The sequence below is a fragment of the Henckelia pumila genome, chromosome 1, assembly GCF_033568475.1.
Source record: "Henckelia pumila isolate YLH828 chromosome 1, ASM3356847v2, whole genome shotgun sequence".
NCBI classification, from domain to species: domain Eukaryota; kingdom Viridiplantae; phylum Streptophyta; class Magnoliopsida; order Lamiales; family Gesneriaceae; genus Henckelia; species Henckelia pumila.
The window spans coordinates 63,505,904-63,524,785 of NC_133120.1; positions in this window are offsets into that span (position 1 = coordinate 63,505,904).

The following is an 18,882-nucleotide window of genomic DNA, read 5'->3' on the forward strand; positions in this document are numbered from 1 at the left end:
AGGCGCCAGATTGAGCAGTTTGTATACAGTTATTCCAGATATGGATACCCAGTCATTTGCATGCATCATATTTGTATGTTTATCCGTGCTTTCGTATTGAGCTTAGAGCTCACGTCCAGTATTTTCTGTGTATCTGGATACCCTATTCGATGGGGCAGGTTTAGGTGCAGGATTGAGCACCAGGAGCCTGGAGTAGCCGGTGACCTTGAAGACAGTAGGATTAGCTGTAGGTTTTATTTAAAGTAATTTGATTGGGTTGTATAAATCGAGTTTGATTAGCCGGTTGTATTCTGCCGGTCTACTTGTATTTAGTCTTCCGCAGCAATTTGATTTAATGCATGCTTAATTATGCTCTTACTCTGATTAGGTAGTGGATCCGGGTCGGGTCGCTACATTTATGGTATCAGAGCACTGCATGCAAGGGACTTAGGAAATTGATAATAAGACTTCTTGATTATCCTTGTAGGATTGATTGAGGTTAGCGAAAGAAGATTTGGTTCTTCATTGCCAAGGTTTGCGGCAGAAGTTTTTACTATAAGGAATGCAACAGTGAACACCAGTAGTAGCATATCGATAGATAGACTGACTGCTGTGGACGGTTCATCATTCGATGCATTGGGATGTTGATCAAAGAACATATGGATTCCAACCAGGGAAGACTGGAAGAGAAGATCGGTTATATCGCGTCAGATACCTCTGAGGGCTTTTTGGAACAAATGGTGTTTAGTAATCCATGTGGTTCCAGTCCTTGAAGATTCTCCACTCGTAGTTGGAGAGATTGTCAGATAGACCTTCACCAGAGAATGCCTCGAGTGCCTAAAGCATGACAGGTTTCGAGAGTGAGGTCTTTAACCTCGTGCAGAACATGGTTTTGCCGGTTTGCTTGTATTGATGCTTTTGGTAGGCATACGGAAAACTTCATGTTCAAAAGCATGATTTAGATACAAGAAGAACGCTGATGGTAGATTGTGAGCAGAAGAAGTCGACGGACATGCACTGACGCAGAGCATAGCTGGTTAGCTATCACGTGCCATTTCTCCGGAGTTCTTCGCTGGAGGACATGTAGAGAGACTTGGACGGAAGTATGCTTGTATCGATGCGTGTGTCGATTGGAAGCTTCATGCTCAAGGAGTGAAGACAAGTTCGACGATTTTAAATATTGTATTGATGTATTTGTAAACAGTATTTCAGTTGTAATGAATCATCAGAATTTGGTTGTATCAGTTCAAGTTATTGGATGTACATTTTGTTGTATTTGGAATACTGTATGTATTACATGGGATTGTAATAAAGGAAATTGTACATAACTTGAAGTAATGATACATGTTTTACTTATTCAAAGATTCGTGTTTGATTACAAGTAATTTTACAAAGTTTGGCTTGGAATTAGTTGACTAATCAACTAGGATAGCCCATGGATTTTGAGTAAGTCAACGGTAACGGATTGACATGGGGTTAGTCTAGGTGTCTTCCTAGGGCTGACCTAATTAGTCGTTTGACTGAGTTAGTGCCATTGATAAGGTAATTCATCTGGGGGCATGGGAATTTTGATCTTGTTTAAGACTTTGAGTTTTGTTCTAAGTTGTTTCCTTAGGACAGTAGTCTGATTGACCTGCATAGGTTGAGACTTCATGATGATGGGATTTCATTGGGATACCAAGTCGGGTATATGCCGAGATTTGTGGACTAGGACCATGACTAGACATGATGGAGCGCGACCCTATGCCAATGTTACTCTGGGAGTCTTTCGTACTTCAGAGAATGCCTGGAAGCCTTCGTGCTTCAGGATTTGGTGGTGGGAAGGCTAATTAGTCTAGAGTTTTGGTAACAGTCACGACGGGGTATGACATTGGATTGGATACCTGGTTAGGTGTCAGCGGTTTAGATATCATCTGACTGTCGTCAGAGATATTGGTTTGCAGTTTTGTCACAAGGACCAGTCTTGGAGGGATTTTCCTTGACGAGTACGTACTCTGAACAGATAGTTTTAGTCTATTGGATACTTCTAGACTAGTGGATCTAGTTGGGGTTTGGATGCTCTTGTGATAGGGGCTATCCAGGAGTTTTGGTTTGTGAAATTCCTGAAACATTTGACTCGGAGATGAGTAGTTTTCAGCATTAATGGTTTCCTTCAGTGATAGATTATATCCGATGCTAAGGATTGTACATGACTATTTGAGGCGTGAGGATAGCGTGATTTATGCCAGTGTACACTTGGTGGTGATTTCAGGTGGGACACCGCGGCAAGTAACCTCAGTCTCGATTTGTTGCAGTTTTAGCAAGAGATATAGTTATCAGGAGCAAGTTTAGCGACAGTTGGTAGTGAGTCAGTATCGATGCGAGATTGGTACTGGTGACTACTAATAGCTATTTTCTGACTTTGTCAGAGATAGGTGAGTTGAATCAGCGATGATTCTTTTGATTCCATGTATTTGGGATATGCGGATGTATGGCTGTGAGATCATGATTATTGATCGAGCCATGTGAGATTTCAAATGACCAAGACCTGGCGGATGGTTGCCATAATTTGGTTGGTACTGACAAGTTGTGTGATAGTCACAACTTATCGACGAGGTCGATTGGTTGAGCAGATCAGTAATTAAGATATCATGAACCGAGAGATACTTGGGACGATACTATAAGTCGTCGTGCTTATGAGTTTGGATCCTTTAAGTAAATGTCTCGGAACAGTAAGAGAATTATTTGCATTCAGGATTCTCGGGTGGTTGAGATTTTCGGAGTGCAGTCGTTTGGACTTTCAAGTTCGATAGATCACGGGAGGTGATTGCATGTTTTGACTTTGGTAAGTCATGGCTAGTTCGATAACTCAGGTAAAGTTATCAGTGGTAAGAGAAGACAAAATTGATCGGAACATTGCTTGGTATTAGCAATGGTTGACCCAGTTTTGGAAATAGAATTGTTCCATGCTATTGGATTACAGTTTTGGGAACTGTTAGCCGAATACTTGTTTAGGCATTTCCAGCAGTTTTCTCGGAGGATTTTTGTTAAATTGTGATTTGACGAGTGTTGCAGAATTCAATGAGCATTAGCAGGCCGATATCAGTTGTTTGTTCGTGGGATGATACGACAGATGAGACTGTGTTCAGAGTCTAGTGAGATTGTTGTCGGTGATTTCCTAGTACGTTTTGATGTGCTATGCCATTGAGGTGTTGGGATCGACCGAGATCTATCAGGTAAATTCGTTGGTTTACCGCATGTGTCATGGATTGCGCAAAGGGCTGAGGTGAACTAGTTTTGTTCATCTTGGTAGCTAGTCAAGTGTGACTTGGGATTGTTATCTATGGTTGGATAAACAGTGTTGCGAATTCAATTGATATCTCGAGTGACGAGATAGTGGTGATCTTTAATCTAGACTACTAATGTTGTAGATGTTGTGGTCCCATCTATGTGTTCAGCATTATAGCGGTGACATTCTTTGAGAATATTAGTCAGCATCGAAGAAAATAAGTACGGAATGTAAGTCTGTCGATGCTAGGAACTTTTGGGATTGGTTGTTATCTGTGGCAGGACGTCAAGTGGGAATCGATTGGTTAACACTTGCGGTTACCTCTGGGATTTGATATCAGTGTTAGACCAGTGGAGATATAGGTTGGTTGTATCTGGTCTTCTCGTTAGTACGAACTGATTCTATCAAGAGGGATAGTCGGTATCAAGTGGTATACTTGACGAGGAACTATAACTGCTAAGGTTCGTAGGAACAGTGGGTATTCAAAGAGCAGTCGAGAGCACTCTATTGATCGTAAGGCTCGGTTATACATCCAAAAGATCGTTCTACTTCATGGATGCCGGTGGGCATTGTCAGCGATCGAGACCCAGGTTTACTTCCATATTCTGGGGGAGTGTCCAACATGCTACGAGCACTGCTTTCAGTTTAAATACTGAATATCATCCAGAGACAGATGGTCAGATGGAGAGCGCTATCCATTCCTTGGAGGACATGTTTTGGGCATGTACTATGGATTTTTGGTTCAGTTTAGCCAGATCAGTTGTCATTGATTAAGTTCGCGTACAATAATAGGTACCATCATAGCATTGGGAGGACACCTGTTGAGGCGTTGTACGGGCGACTTGTCATACTCCATTATTCTAGAAAGAAGTGGGGAGACAGTATTTCTGAGAATGTCACTTTTTCGTAAGATTCTCAGATTTAGTCTTAAAGGCAAGTTGTCTCCCAGGTTTATCGGTCCGTTTGAGATCTTGGAGAACATTGGCAATTTCGCTTATCGACTCGCTTTGCCACCGCATCGTTCCAGTATTCACGATGTGTTCCACGTATCACTGTTGCGACGGTATGTGGCGGATGAGTCTCATATTCTGCAGCGGTGTAAGGTTCAAGTGAGCAAGGATTTGACCTATGCTGAGAAACCTATTCGTATCCTGGATTATAAGGATAAGGTTTTACGGAACAAAGTCATTTCTTTGGTTTTAGTTCAGTGGCAGCGCCGAGGCACTGAGGAAGCTACTTGGGAGCTTGAAGAAAGGATGCGTGAAGACCATCCTGAGTTGTTTTGATTTCAGTTTTGAGTTGTATTCGGTTGTAACGTTTGATTTGAATAAGGAATGTTTCTGTACCTTGTATTGCATTCGGTACTTAAGATCTATTTTCGAGGATGAAATATCTTAAGAGGGGGGGAATATAAGGCCCGAGGCATTCATTTCTTGCCAATTCCGAATTCTCTCCTTCGCCCTCGTGGTCCTATTTTAGGGCTTTGGGTACTCTTATGTTAGAGTTGGAGTAGGATAATTGTTTTAGTATAGTCAGACAGTGTCTAACATAGTAGCGGAGCAGTGCTCGTGTTGTAGAGCCATGTTCGAGGCTGTGGATTCGCAGCAGGGGAGTGCCCTAGTTCCGGGATAGTCACCATCAGTGGGCTGACGACGGACGCAGGTATAGCTATGGTCTCCTTAAATTATTTAGGAGTACGCAATAGCTTAGTTAAGGCTTTTAGCGCTTATTGAATGATGCATGGGTATTTGCATTGTAGACTTGATGATAAGCTTGGAACCTAGAGTGGGACTACTAGGACTGCATTAGAAAGGTACGTAAGTACTGACTGAGATTGCCAGCGGATATGCATGCTTATATGTTGCATTTATGTGGTTGCATGTTATTATTGTTATGCGGCATGTGCATATCATCTTGTGCCTGTATATCTGTATATCTTTCGAGATGAGCCAGTTAGGGTTGCTCAGCCCTGTTAGGACGTTTGATATCGAGTACCCTTAGGTACTGATACCTCGAGGACTCCGTGGTCCGCGTCCGGGATTCGAGAATGAGTGGTCGCACACAGTGGTTAGCTACCCCGATGTGACGAGCTTATATCCCAGGCGCCAGATTGAGCAGTTTGTATACAGTTATTCCAGATATGGATACCCAGTCATTTGCATGCATCATATTTGTATGTTTATCCGTGCTTTCGTATTGAGCTTAGAGCTCACGTCCAGTATTTTCTGTGTATCTGGATACCCTATTCGATGGGGCAGGTTTAGGTGCAGGATTGAGCACCAGGAGCCTGGAGTAGCCGGTGACCTTGAAGACAGTAGGATTAGCTGTAGGTTTTATTTAAAGTAATTTGATTGGGTTTTATAAATCGAGTTTGATTAGCCGGTTGTATTCTTCCGGTCTACTTGTATTTAGTCTTCCGTAGCAATTTGATTTAATGCATGCTTAATTATGCTCTTAACTCTGATTAGGTAGTGGATCCGGGTTGGGTCGCTACAGAGTTAGTAGTGGGAATCGGTTTAGAAGTCGTGTCGGCATGTTTATCTAGTTTAAGATATGAAGCATGTTAGAACTCGAACTTATTATGTTTTGTATTCGGATTGTAATAGCTAGAACCGATGCATGTTCTATCTTATTGAGTGGTTGTATCATCTCTAGAACTTCATGTATTATTTGGAGAGATTGTGATTGTAATGCATGATTATGATTTGAAGGTTTTGGATTTGAGTTGTATCAATTTTTGCTGTATTTTTTTTGTCTTCTGTTCTGTCACCGATCGATCGGTAAGATTTGACCGATCGATCGAGTGACAATTTGCCTGGTTTCAGTTTTGGATTCATGGTGCCCGCTCGATCGGTGGTTTTTGACCGATCGAGCGGTGCTGGGTTTTTTTCCCGGGCAGAGAGTTGGAACTTTCTGGCTCGCTCGATCGGTTGAATCTTACCGATCGAGCGAGGCCCTATTTCAAAAAAAAAAAATATTGCTTTTAATCTTGGATCTTGTATGCTTAACTGTTGTTTAATTCGAGATTAGTTGTTTAGAACCGAGGTCTCACACTCATGGCATGTATATGTGCAAATGTGTATATATGTATATGTATAGTGTATGTATTCAGCTGTGAAGAACAGAGAGTTGGAGAAGATAGTCTCGAAGGCAAATTTCATCTTTCAAGTTCCAATTAAATTCAATTCGCCCGGTAGAATTCAAAATTAATCGTATATTTGCGATCATGGCATCTAGAGCTACACTTTGACGTAAGTTTGATTAATTTCTACCATGTTTTAATTTTGAGATGATGTTAGAATTAAGATTTGATTGTATCAACGTGTTCTAGTATATAAGATGATATCATATCTAAGACGGATCGAGAAAAGATCGTCGTTTGAACATGTTTATGAATTTTTGAATATTTTTCAGAAATCTGAAATTATTGGGCTGTTGATCACGTGTATGGGCTGGTATATTGATGTTGATATTGGGTTTAGATCATTGTAATAATGATGTTTATGCTTTTGGAATTAGCGATTTTGAATCGTTACGCTGGCGGTTTGCATTTTGATTAGAATTTGGTTATAGTTAATTACTTGGCTTTGAATAAAATATTTGGAAATGATATTAAGCATGTTTTATACTTTATTTCAGACTTGAGTTGAAGATTATCGAGTTTGAATCGAAGAGTTCAAGTCGGCAAGAAGTTGAATCAAGAATTGGATCAACTAGGAGCTTGAACTATCAAGAATGAGTGAGCAGAATTTTAATGAGCAGATTTGGATCGTTTGTTGTTGATTAAAGATGCAAGAATTCGGAAGCTTAGAACAAGATCTGAGGTATGAATAAACATCAGACAAGATAGGAAAGACAACTCGAGATCGTTTGCGACTTCGAGTTTCCTAAATCACATACTTACATGACTCATTGCTCTTACATGATTGTTTGATTTCTAGGATGATGGTTGTTGCTTAAGTATGCCTTACTTACTTTAGATTAAAGCCTATAGATTATTTATGCATCTATTTGATTGTGGTATGATGCTTATAGATTATTTATGCATTCATCTTGAGCCACAATCCTTTGAGATTTTGAAGGCAGATTTTCCAAGCTTAAGATGGACGTTTGGACTTATATTTGAGAGGCATGGGATGCAGATCAACTACTAGATCCATATTACTCAATATAGAGTATCAAAGTCCAGGAAAAGGAAGCTCAACGCCACCTCGATCGGGTAAGTAGGTGGGAGATTGTTTGTTGTGCATTCGATTTCCCGAAATCCCAAAGAACCTATATCAGATTTGCTTCCAAGAATTCAGAACCCCATTGTGTTTTAAACATGCATTGCATTTATGCATTAGCCTAGAGATTTCTATGGTTTAGAATATGCTCTTATAAATGCTAGCATGTTATAGTATTCCATTCAAGATATGAATGTGCTTACATGATTCATATGCTTTTGCTTTTAAAGATCAGTTGTTATATGAGATTACTTGTTTTGATATGCCTAAATGCATGATATGCACGTCGTTTATACTGAGATTCATTCTCAATGGAGTTATCCAGTTGTTGCTTTATTTGTATGTGTACATTACATCAGTTTGGGGCAGGAGCGAGTCAGAGAGGACTTGGATGGTTCGGGATTGAAATTTAGAAGTGGAAACTCGGGTTTAGCAAGCTTATCATGTTGAATCAACCTTAGATCTCTTGATATTTATTTAGGTTGTAACATGTTTAAGAATATTGTATTTGATCTTATAATAGCAAGAGTCAATATTATAATTGAGTATATCATGTTTTCAAACATGTTGTTCAGAATTATCATGGTATATAATGTTTTAAAGATGTCTTAAAGAGATAAAAAATTATATTGCTGTCAAATTTTGCTGTCAAAAATCATGTTCTTGAAAGTATTAGATTGGTTTGAGAATTGGAAACTAGACTTGAATTTATTGTATTGCATTGTTGGAAAATGTATGAGGTTATTATGTTTTGGATATGCATGTTCTATCTTGAATCATGTTCTTAGAGCATTCTATAGTTGATTTGAGATGTTTAAAGGTTGAAAAGCATCAGGAAATGCATGGGACAACACAAGAGAAGATTTTAATTTTTGGCCCCAAGCACCTCTCGCTCGAGCGCAGCTTTCTGCCACTCGTGCGAGGCCTTTTTTAATTTTCGGGCAGAGAAATTCTCGCTCGAGCGGCAAGGAGTTGCGGCTCGAGCAAGGTAATGTTCACGGAAATAAAAAAAATTTATTCTTTTGGCGATGTGTGTTTGCGTCGCCAATTGTAAGGTTTCGCGTCGCCAAATGTCCTGGATTATTATTTTTAATTAAGCAGATTAATGTTCAGATTGGATATTTCTAATTAATTATGATTAAATTGTTCAGATTGAATAATTATTGTGAATATGAGATTAGCACCCAAGGTCCCCACATATATGATGCATGCAATGTAATGAACATGTATCATATCTGGGTAACGAATCAGAAATCCACTCAGACTGAAGCCTAGGACATGAGATGTAGCTGCTTGGACTCAAACCACTGGACCCAACCAGTTATTCCTAACAGGACGTGGACCAAATGTCCCTGGATCACTAGAGTTCGACAGACCCGTCGGTCATGGTGACTCTCAGGGTCTAATCATCCTAACAAGGGCTGAGCACCCTATAACACTAGCTTATCTCAAAGGAGATACAGGTTCAACATGAAATGCACATGCAACATAATATTTCCAAGCAATAACATGTATCATGTCAGATAATATGCAACACATAAGCATGCAAACCCGCTGGCAATCTCCGTCAGTACTTACGTACCTTACTAAGGCAGTTATTAGAAACACTCATATAGGTTCCAAGCCTACCATGCAGCATTACAATTCATAATAACCATGCATCATCTAACATGCTCTAAAAGCCTTAATTAAACTATAACATACTCCATATCTTCTATAAGAAACTAGAGTTATACCTTCGTATGTCATTAGTCCGCTGATATCGAATGTCCCAGAGCTTGGGCACAGCCCTGCTACGACTCCTGGGCACCTCTCCAAAGCTCCGCTGCTTGGCTATTATTACGAAAACTGTCAGTTATATATAAAAATATACTAGAACCTACTGTAACCTTTATAAAAGAGTCTCAAAGCCCTTAAGATCGAGCCATCATGGGAGAGGAGAGGTTTCGGAGTGAAAATAAAATGAGCCCTTCGACCCCTATTTATAAAGCACGATCGGACGCTCCGATCTCCTGATCGAAGGCTCCGATGTGCGCATGCATGTCACATTCCGATCCATCCTAGTCGGACGCTGTCATCTACACTTTGGACGCTCCGAACTCATGCATGCAGCTACGTGTTCAAACTTCATTGCCACGTGGAGGACACCAAGATCGGAAGCTACGATCTCTGTTCGGCGTCTACTCACAAAAGCACACTTTTTAATATTTACGTAAAGTTTTGCGTTTCTCAATGTTATCAAAACAGCTCGTAGATGCACCAAATGAGTAAGCACATTTTGGCTATAAACAAGAATATAATCAAAATAAACCACAAAAAAACTTCCCAATGAAAGGATGAAGAACCTGGTTCATTACACTCATGAAGGTACTTGGAGTATTAGAATGCCCAAAAGGCATTACGAGACATTCATACAAGCCATCCCTTGTTTTGAATGTTGTTTCCCATTCATCCCCTGGTTTGATTCTAATTTGATGGTAGCTACTTCGCAAATCAAGTTTAGAGAAAACTTGCCCACCACCAACATATCAAGTATGAGAAATCTATATTTTATAGTGATACGATTAAGTGCTCGACTATCAATACACATTCTCCATGAACCAACTTTTTCTGGGTTAAAAGTGTGTGTACTGCACAGGGACTTAAAATTTCTCGAATAAACCTTTTACGCAATAATTCAAGTACCTGGCGGTTTAACTCCTCATGCTCCTTTGGGCTCATCCGATAATGTGATTTGTTTGGAAGTGCAGCTCCAGGAATTAAATCTATATGGTGTTGAATATTTCTCAAGGGAGAAAGGTCATTAGGCAACTCAAGCAATATATCGCTGAATTCCTCAAAGAGAGATTTGACATTTTCAGGTACTTCCCGGCCCTCTGTATCTTCTTTAGCAACCAAGACATACACAATTCCATTTCTCCGAGTTTCATTTTCAAACTATGACAAAGGAATAATTTCACTCCCCATCTGATATGAATCTTGATGATTAAGATTAGCAAATACGACTATAAATTAAATCGCACCCTCTAACCAATAATCAAAAGATCCAAAGAGTTTTTTCCAATCTTTGAAACAAGTAAAATTGATAGAATTTTGGATTTCCACCTTTAATCGACGAAACGATTAACAACAAAAATCACGACAATCGAATCCAAAGAAAACCTTCAGACAACTTGTATCTGACAATCTTCAATGAGAAATCAATTGACAAACGTTTTCAAGTAATTAACTGAGAAAGTTTGATTTGAAAAGCCAAAGCAAAGATTTTAATAAAATTATAGAGAGAATTTCAATAATTTGTGTATAAACTGAATCTAAATTATTATTGATGAAAATAAACAAAGTATTTATAGTTTACAATAAAAAATAAAAGATAATGCAAAATATTGCCTAAAGATATCAAAGATATCATTTAGAAAGTTTCCTAGTAGGTTTAAAATATTCAAAATAATCAAAAGTTATCAAAAACCCCCACACACACAAAACATGCCAAAGTGTGTGTTTTCCGGGAAAAACTCGCTCGCTCGAGCGGACACAACCCGCGCTCGAGCGAGAGGTACTCTTTCCCGCAGATTCACTTGAGCTCGCTCGAGCGGACACAACCCGCGCTCGAGCGAGAAATCCTCTGCCCAAAAATTTTAAGGGGCTCGCTCGAGCGGAAGAATAGTGCACTCGGGCGAGAATCCTTATGTTCGAATTTTATTTTCTGTAAGGAAACGAGGGTTGCACATAAAAAGTTTGAGGTGTTGTCCAAAGGTGTTGACAACACATACAAAAACATCTTGAGTAATTTGCAGCGGAATATAATTAAAACGTGAATAAATATACAAGCAACCAAATAAATATACTCAGATAAATAAGCAAGAGTATAAAATATTCTTGCAGCGCCTCATGGCAAAACTTTACTAGAAAATAATTCAAAGAGTTTTACAAACCCTAAAACTAGTGATTATTGTAAAATTCAATTTCTCAAAACATATGAGAAAATAAAGAATAAAAGTTCTCCTAAAAATTCTATATGAAATAGAATAAAGAAAACGAAGTAAGGAGAAAAACTCTTGATGCCAAAACATGTAGAGATGAAACACTCTTTGATCTTCAATCTTTGAGTGCTCTTCAATTCTTCAAGGCAACAAGTAAGAACACGACCTCAACTAAGCTTCAGAAGATATTCCTCAACGTACATATGTGAAGCTCATAAATCTCTCTATCGGTCAGTGTCTCTATTTCAGTCGGTCTCTCTTTTCTTTGTGCACGCCTATCTCAATATATAGGAAAGAATCATTCTCTTCTTGGTTTCCTTGTATGCATAGGATTCTTTAGATTTGATCATATCAAATCTACACAATAATAAAAACGATACCCATTAGATATGATATGATAAACTTAATAATATCACAAATCAAGTTATTCAAGGAAATAAATAACTTATATAAAATTACTTCATGTCCAAAAAAGGCAAAAGATATTAAATAAAATCATTTTAGAATTAAGAGATTTTAAGGAATAAAATATTTTTTTCAATCTTCCCCTTTTTGCCTTTCTGGTCAAAACACTTTTAAACCAAAATACAAATCAACTTAACTCCCCCTTAATCAAAACTTCCCCTGAATACTAAACCAAATTCTCCCACTAAGTGTAAGAAGAGGTGTTGTCATGAGATGTTGGCAACATCTAGATACAACACTTCAAAACTATAAGCACATGTAAAATAGATATATAAATAATTCAGAGTAAACACCAAAAGCAGTTTTGATAAGGAGCAGAGCAAAAAAAACAAAAACAAAAACTAAGCAAAGAAACGAAAAAAACTAAAGAAAATCTAGAATTGATTGCTTTCAGATGAGCCATCAGCTTCAGCTTCTTCTTCTTCTTCAGCTTCACTTTCTTCTCCCCCTTTTTGTTCAGAAGGGCCAGCTCCACTTAGTAGTGACTCGTAGTGAGCCTTCAACCCTTCATAATAGGCAAGATCATCCTTAGCCTATGCAATCTTCTGCTCAGCATGCACCAATTGAGCTTGAACAAAAGTAGAATCAATGTTCTGCGCAACAGAGGGGGGTACAAAAATCTCAGTGGCAGAACAAGGTAGGTCTATCTTTCTGTTGCAACAGAGAGGGGTACAAACACCTGCCACAACACTTGCAGCAACACCTGATTCAGACCAAGGTAAGTCTATCTTTCTGTTGCCTCGCAGCAATGCAGGTGCTATCTTCAGCAGTTCTCCTGGTTCAATAAGAACCTCATCATCATCTTTCTCAATCTCTTGAGACAGCAGCATAGAATAGATGAGGGATGGATAAGGCAGCTTCAATGTCGGTTGTGCACAGTCTGAAAAGGCCATGACTATGTCAAACACAAGTCGACCATAGTTGAAATTGCTTCCTGTTCCAATGGCGTACAAGACTGAAGCCTGATGCTTGGTAACAACAATAGATTTCCCAGATGGAGTCCATGTCTTGACAGCGGTCTTGTGGAGAACAGAGTAGAAGGGGGTGAGCTTGGCAGCCTGCAACTTCTTAGGGTGAGATGGAAATACAGTGACTTGACCTCATGTGATGATAGAAATCATCTTATCCAAATTAGGTAGTGCAGCATCATCACCAGTGTATGGAGGAATCCATTGATCATAGCAGGACTGAAGGCAAAAATTTGTCCTCGCACATACACCTTCCCATAGTTGAAATATCTTGGATCCTTCACAGCTTCAGTCAAGTTACAGTAAAATTCTCGAACAATTTCCCTGCAATATGGACCAGCAGTGGAGACAGTGGCCAGTAGATATCTTACCTCAAAGAATCTGACCAAATTTTAAGCTCCATATCTCTCCACATCAATATTGCGTTCCTCAAGGAACTCACGATCAGAATACTTATCCCAACAATCTGCTATTTCCTTGGAATAAAAAGTTGAGGAATAAGACTCATTTACCCGATAGTCTTCACCCAAGGTGTTGTCCAGGGTGTCGGCAACACTTTCCTCAACATCTTTTTCTTCTTCCTTAGAGTCATCAGAATCTGACTCTTCTTCCAATTCTTTCTCAGCATCTGAATCTTCACTCGAGTCAGAGCTGGAACTATCAGAGGGATGAGGACGGTTATCAGCAAACTCCTTAAGCATCTCCTCATCTGGCTCTCCATCAGATTCATTTTCAGGCACTGCTGCTTTCTTATCCTTTAATTTCTTCATTTTAGCCATGAACTGGGCTATTGAAATTTTCTCGTCATCAGAAAAAACATGAGGAGTAGTAGATGATGGTTCCTCAACAGTAAGAATAGATACAGATGCATCTTTCTTGATATCAGCAGCAACAGATGGAGTTTCTGACTCTATGGAATCCTGATCAGAGGAATCACCTGCTGATTTGCTTTCAGCAGCAAAAGGAACCGGAATAGCTTCTCCCAAAGATTCCTGGGTACTTGATTTTCCCATTTTTCAGCGTACTAGCTTGAAATCTTCATCAAAGCTTTCATCCCCAGAATTAAACTCAGTGTCCACCAAAGATGGTCTTGAAGATTGACCCTTTCCTCGAAATCTCTTTGAAGCTGTATAATCAGGATCATAACCAGCCTGTCTCTTGGATCTACGGGTCAAGGGTTTCGTGAGAAACACCTTGTTTAGCACGGACATGTCAGGTAAATTTTCCACGTCATTAGCATTACCAGGCTCTCCTGGGGCAATGGAGTCCAGGGGTACTGGTTCTTCAGCAACAGGAATCAGGGCTTGTTCAATCACGGGGTGTGGTGACTGAGGTGTTGTAACACCTTCAGTAGCATCTTCTGTATAGCCCATCTCAGATCGGATATCGTGAGCATCAAAACCATTTTCTGCCATTAGAATATGCGAGAGTGAACACGCAAAAAGAAATTAGGGCAATTGAAGAACAGGGAGCACTGAGAATAATGAGGTGCGTGATAAATCAAGGAAATAATATATTTCCATAAATATATAAAAACCCAAATATATAACACACCAAACCTTTTCCTATTCTAACTCGAATTCTCAGTAGGCCCCAACGGTAACAAAAACCCAACGGTAACACTCCCAAAAATGGTAACAAATCCGATTTAAATTTGACAATTAATCTCTTCGATTTTCACCGATAATCTAGGCTCAAATATTTCACCAAATATTTTCAAGTTTAACTCCTCATCAAAATATAACACCACTGAAACAAAATTCAATCCCATTCAAATTCAAAAATTCAGTGGATAGTGGCAAAATTCAAATTTTTGTTCGTTCAGAATTAATAACCTTTCGGTCAAAGATATTCACAAAAAAAATATGCATGTCCTAATTATGTTTTAAAAAAAATGAGACAGTAATTAAAATGAAATTACATGAAAAAAATATATGTTGACAAATGAGGTATTTTTCAATGATGTTGGCAACATCTTCCAGCAACACTTCAGGATTCAGAAAATTTTTGGTATCTAATTCATCATATTTTTTAGAAGTGGTAGCCTACACACTAAAGGAACGATCTTCAAAGGACCCTTTTAGGTAGCTTTTTCCATTTGCTTCTGATTTTCAATCAAATTTGATGATTGAATCAATTCAAGTTTAATCATTCTTGCTCTTTTGTGAATCTGATTTTGCAAAGTCACTTTTCATTTAAGACTGGATCATTGAATACACGAACGTCTCTCCACTACTTCATGAATTAGTCAGAACTATTCTTCAATTAATCTATATTAAACTGTAAAATATTTTGCACAGAATTCTGAGTGAAAATCAGAGAATGGTTACAAAGTATCAAACACATCATAAAACAGAGTGTATGCATGAATGCAATGCCTAAGATCATAAAAATGCACATGCATGAAAAGGTGTTGTCACAGGGTGTTGGCAACACTCCTGACAACATCTCAGTTCTATCTATAATGCACAAATACTGAGAGACTTCCTTAGAATGGAGAATCTCTCTAAATCCAAAGCTTTTGTGAATATATCAGCTAATTAGTTATTTGTTCCAACAAACTCAATTAAGATCATGCTTTTCTCGACCAAATCTCGAATGAAGTGATGTCTAATGTCAATGTGTTTGGTTCGAGAGTGTTGTACTGGATTTTTGGATATATCAATGGCACTAGAATTATCAAAGTACACAATAGGAGTATCACTCTTAACACCATAATCATTTAGCATTTGATTCATCCAAAGAAATTGTGAGCAACAATGATATGAATCTTGTTGTGTAAGATTAGCAAACAAGATTACAATTTGAATCGCATCCTCTAACCAATAAACAAAAGACTCAAAGTTTTTCCCAATATTTGAAACAAGTAAAATTGATAGGGTTTTGGATTTCCACCTTTAATCGACGGTACGATTAACAACAGAAACCACAACAATTGAAACCAAAGAAAACCTTCAGATAAACTTGTATCTGACAATCTTCAGTGAGAAACAATCGACAAACGTTTTCAAGTAATTAACTGAGAAAGTTTTATTTGAAGAACAAAACAAAGCTTTGAATAAAATTCTTGAGAGAATTTTCAATAATTTTTGTATAAACTGAATCTGAATTATTATTAATGAAATAAAATAAAAGTATTTATAGTTTACAATCAAAAATAAAAGATAACGTAAAATATAGCCTAAAGATATCAAAGATATCATCTATAAAGTTTTCTAGTATAATTAAAAGACTCAAAATATAGAAAATAATTCCAAAATATCAAAAAAGTCTCGCACACACACAACACGCCGAACTGTGTGTAAAATTCAAAGGCACGGGCGCGTGTGAGCCGGCGCGGGCGCGCATGAAGTTCTGTCCGTCAGGCGTGGGTGCACGTCAGGGAGGCGCGGGCGCGCATGAAGTTCTGTCCGTCAGGCACAGGCGCACGTCAGGGAGGTGCGGGCGCGCATACATTTTGGGATGTGTTGCATATTTTTGAATTCTCTTCGACATTTTCTCCGCTCTCTTGACTTCTTTGGACTTCAATAACATTGTAACACCCTTAAAAATGATCTTCAAGCATTCCAATGCCTTCTTGACAATCCACCATCAAAGATTGAAGCGCATATTTGAATCTCTTAGCTCGACCTCTCGTAATTGGTCCTCTTGGCATCTCCAACGGATCCTTAGCCACTTGATCAGCATGCGAGCTATCCTTGATTGCATCATCCTCCCCTTCTTGAAAATGATTTGTCCTCAAATGTCGATCATCACCTACATCAAACAACGACAAATCAGAAACATTAAAAGTAGTACTCACGTTGTACTCACCTGGCAAATCTAGTTTGTAGGCGTTGTCATTGATCCGCTCCAAAACTTGGAAAGATCCATCACCCCGAGGTAGAAGCTTTGAACGTCTTTTTTTCGGAAAACGCTCTTTTCTCAGATGCAACCAAACCCAATCACCGGGTTCAAAAACAACTTTCTTCCTTCCCTTATTCGCTTGTTTAGTATACTCCAGATTCTTTTTCTCTATATTCGCACGTACTTTCTCATGCAAAATCTTCACAAACTCAGCCTTCTTCTTGCCATCCATATTAACCCTTTCACTCATAGGTAACGACATCAAATCCAACGGAGTCAATGGGTTAAAGTCATACACAATTTCAAAAGGTGAATAATTCGTAGTAGAATGTACACTACGATTATAAGCAAATTCAATAAATGGCAAACAATCCTCCCAATGTTTCAAGTTCTTTTTAAGGATAGAGCGCAACAATGTCCCTAAAGTTCTATTAACTACCTCAGTCTGTCCATCAGTTTGTGGATGACAACTAGTAGAAAACAACAACTTAGTTCCAAGTTTACACCACAATGTTTTCCAAAAATAACTCAAAAATCGAGTATCTCGATCAGAAACAATACTTCTAGGCATGCCATGCAATCTCACAATCTCATTAAAGAACAAATCTGCAACATGCGAAGCATCATCTGATTTATGACATGCAATAAAATGTGCCATTTTTGAAAACCTATCAACCACAACATAAATAGAATCCCTCCCCTTCTTATACCTCGGTAATCCAAGAACAAAATCCATGGAAATATCCACACAAGGGTCGTTAGGTACTGGAAGTGGAGTATATAACCCATGTGGTTGTGATCTAGACTTTGCTTTCTTACAAGTCACACACCGCTCACACATTCTCTCAACATCATGCTTCATATGCGGCCAATAAAAATGCTCATGCAAAGTTTGATATGTCTTTGCCACGCCAAAATGCCCCATTAAACCACCACTATGCGATTCCCTAACAAGTAACTCCCTAATTGAAGACTTAGGAATGCACAATTTATCCTCTTTAAACAAATAGCCATCATGAAAATAAAATTTATCCTTTGGACCACACATACATGACTCATAAATCTCACCAAAATCAACATCACTCACATACAGATCTTTCACATGCTCAAACCCTAAAAATTTAGAATCTAAAGTAGTTAAGAGCACGTACCTTCGCGACAATGCATCCGCCACTACATTCTCCTTACCTTGCTTGTACTTGATTACATAAGGAAAAGTTTCTACGAACGCTACCCATTTGGCATGTCTTTTCTTCAACTTTTGTTGTCCCTTGAGATGCTTCAAGGACTCATGATCCGTATGAATCACGAACTCTTTTGGCCTCAAGTAATGCTGCCATGTCTTGAGTACCCTTACCAACGCATAGAACTCCTTATCGTAGGTAGGATATTTCAAAGACGCTCCACTTAACTTCTCGCTGAAATACGCCACTGGCTTTCCCCCTTGCATCAAAACGCCTCCAATCCCTACACCTGATGCATCACATTCAATTTCAAACATATTAGTAAAATCAGGTAAAACAAGTAAAGGAGCATTAATTAACTTTTGCTTAATAATATTGAAAGACTTCTCTTGCTCCTCGCCCCAATGGAATGGAACGTTTTTCTTGATGACAGCCGTCATAGGCGCCGCCAATGTGCTAAAATCCTTCACGAACCTCCTGTAAAAACTCGCAAGGCTATGGAAACTTCGAACTTGACCAATAGAAGTGGGTGTTGGCCAATCTCGAATAGCACTTACCTTTTCTTCATCAATTGTCACACCTTGTGAACTCACAACAAACCCAAAAAACACGAGTTCTTTTGTACAAAACACACATTTCTTAAGGTTAGCATATAAATGTTCAGCACACAATGTGATTAAAACAACTCTCAAATGTTCCGCATGATCATCTAAGTTTTTGCTATATACCAATATATCATCAAAATAGACAACCACAAACTTCCCAAGATATGCACGCAAAACATGATTCATTAAACGCATGAAAGTACTAGGTGAATTAGTCAAACCAAAAGGCATAACCATCCATTCATACAACCCATACTTTGTTTTGAATGCAGTTTTCCATTCATCTTCCTCTCTCATCCTAATTTGATGATAGCCACTTTTAAGATCAATCTTGCTAAACACACAAGCACCATGCAAT